General features: G+C 44.6%; 1 non-coding gene across 1 annotated transcript; it reads left to right on the top strand.

The window, feature by feature from the left end:
* Positions 1–2,262: 2,262 nt before the first annotated feature.
* Positions 2,263–2,369, top strand: LOC126205522 (U6 spliceosomal RNA). The gene has a single exon (XR_007540575.1). It is a non-coding gene; the product is annotated as a U6 spliceosomal RNA (small nuclear RNA).
* The last annotated feature ends 389 nt before the right edge of the window (positions 2,370–2,758 follow it).

Raw genomic sequence — 2,758 nt, 5'->3', positions numbered from 1 at the left:
CGTAATTCTGTCAGAGACAGCAAAGGACACGGAAGAGCAGTTGAACGGAATGAACAGTGTCTTGAAAGGAGGATATAAGATGAACATCAACAAAAGCTAAACGCGGATAATGGAATGTAGTCGAATTAAATCAGATGATGCTGAGGGTATTAGATTAGGAAGGAAGATACTTAAAGTAGTAAATGAGTTTTGCTATTTCTGAATCAAAATAACGGATGATGGTCGAAGTAGAGAGGATATAAAATGTAGACTGGCAAGACAAGAAAGGTGTTTCTCAAGAAGAGAAATTCGTTGACATCGAGTATAGATTTAATATAGATTTAAGTGTCAGGAAGTCTTTTCTGTAAGTTTTTGTATGGAGTGTAGCCGTGTATGGAAGCGAAACATGGACGATAAACAGTATAGACAAGAAGAGAATAGAAGCATTGGAAATGTAGCTCTACAGAAGGATGCTGGGGATTAGATGGTTCGGTCACGTGGATAATGAGGAAGTACCGAATAGAAATGGGCGGGGGGGGGGGGGGGGGAGATAAATTTGTGATACAAGCTGACTAAAAGAAGGGTTTGGTTGGTAGGACACATCCTGAGGCATCAAGGGATTACCAGTTTAGTATTGGAGGGAAGCGGGGGGGGGGGGGGGGGGTAAAAATCGTAGAGGGGACCAAAGGATGAATACAGTAAGCAGATTCAGAGGGATGTAGGTGTTAGTAGTTACTCGGAGATGAAGCAGCTTGCACAGGATAGACTAGCATGGACAGCTGCAACAAAGACCACAACATCAACAACAGTGTTCAATCTATACATCTATACATCAGTGGTAAGATCCGGTGAGACATTATTGTCTTCGTAGAAAGTGCAGATGAATTACGTGATCTGTAATGGAATGAACAGTTTAATGAGACTGAGAGTAACTCGAAGAAAGTCGGAAGTAATGAGAAGTAGCAGAAATGAGAACACTGGAAACTTATCATCAGAACTGGGCATCACTACGTTACGGAATTCTGCTTCCTAGGTAGCAAAATAACCCAAGAGGGACGGAGCAAGGAGGACATAAAAATCAGATTAGCACTGGCAAAAAGGAAGTTCCTGGCCGAGTAAAGTCTACTAGTGTCAAACACAGGCCTTAAATTGAGGAAGAAATTTCTGATAATGTACGTTTGGAACACGGCACTGAATGTTACTGGAACATGGATTGTGAGAAGACCGGAACAGAAGAGAATCGAAGCATTTGAGATGTGGTGCTACAGACGAATGTTGAAAATGTGGTGGACTGGTAAGGAATAAGGAGGTTGTCCGTGGGGTCGACGAGGAGAGGGATCTATCCAAAATACTGACAAGCAGTGGGGAATAACTTCCGTGGTACTACAGGGAGCTGCAGAGGGTAAAAACTGCAGAGGAAGACAGCGATTGGAATACACCTAGCAAATAATTGAGAACGTAGGTATTGCTGTTCTGAGATGAAGAGGTTGGCGCAGGAGAGGAATTCGTGGCGGGCGGCATAAAACCAATACGAATGCGCAGACACTGGTTCCTAATTTCTGAATCTAAGCTTATCGACACAGAGAGGAAGCTTAACAGCCGCGCTGAGTGACCGCGCGGTTTGGGGCGCCATGTCACGGACTGCGCGGCCCCTCCCGCCGGAGGTTCGAGTCCTCCCTAGGGCATGGGTGTGTGTGTTGTTCTTAGTAGTTAGTTTAAGTAGTGTGTAAGTCTAGGGACCGATGATCTAAGCAGTTTGGTCTCTTAGGGAAAAAATAAATAAAAAAAAGAAGCTTAACACGTCATCTACTTGCCGTGAGACAAGTGCAGTTGGCGATGAAACTCCACATCCTTAGCAGCGCATCAGGCATTCAGACGGAGGCTTGTCGGCCAGCGATACAAACAGTCGGTCGTGAAGCGAGGAGGCGGTTTAGCCGTGGGAACGCACGCGCGGCCAGTCGCTGAAGCGGGTGGAGCGACGCCAAAACGAGAGACAGACGCACGCTGGACCACGACGGCGCCGCATTACACGCCACTGTGCGGGCGCCAGCACGCCAAGGACGAGCGGTCAGTAGGGCCACCGAGCACCCAGATTACCATCCGACATCTCTCTCTGGACTCAGGCGACCAGCATCACTCCGTTACTTCATTCATTATGGAGGAGGATACAGTGCTTGCGCACTGAAATGAAAGCAAAAGGGCAACTCGCTTAGAGCGCTTCTTTCGTGTATGGGTGTCTAAACTGGATTAGCTCGCGTCCCTCTCCGGCCATGCGAAGGTTTTGTACTTTCTTCGGCAGTACATGGAGTAACAGTGGAGCGATATAGAGAAGAACAGCGTGGCCTTTGTTCAAGGGTGACACGCAAAATTTTTTAACGTTCCACATTTTAAATCTTAGTATGAAACTAAGTTGATCAACATAGACTGGGAGAAGCATTGAATATGAAGGTTATAAGTAACTGATGCACTGAGAACCATAAAGCCTTAAACCATAGACACAAAGTTTTGAGAAAACAGGTGTTCGTGAAAATCAGATTTGTAGAGAAACCACTAGTCTCATGGGTCCGAACTGAATGTTAACCTACGCTCATTGTCCTATATTTCCTGCAAAAAAAGTAATGTACTCACTTTACGCTATTTAATGCTAATTAATATTTAGGGTTATATTTAATATTGATGTTAATTCATAGAATCTTCGAGTTCAGGCTACTAACATTAGTGTGTTTTGACAGTTGAAAAGTTTATAATTAATGAGAATGTAGAATCAGAACAAAGAGTA

The sequence above is a fragment of the Schistocerca nitens genome, chromosome 1 (assembly GCF_023898315.1).
Source record: "Schistocerca nitens isolate TAMUIC-IGC-003100 chromosome 1, iqSchNite1.1, whole genome shotgun sequence".
Taxonomy (NCBI): Eukaryota; Metazoa; Arthropoda; class Insecta; order Orthoptera; family Acrididae; genus Schistocerca; species Schistocerca nitens.
Note: the sequence above shows the minus strand (reverse complement) of the source record. Positions and strands in the feature narration are given on the sequence as shown.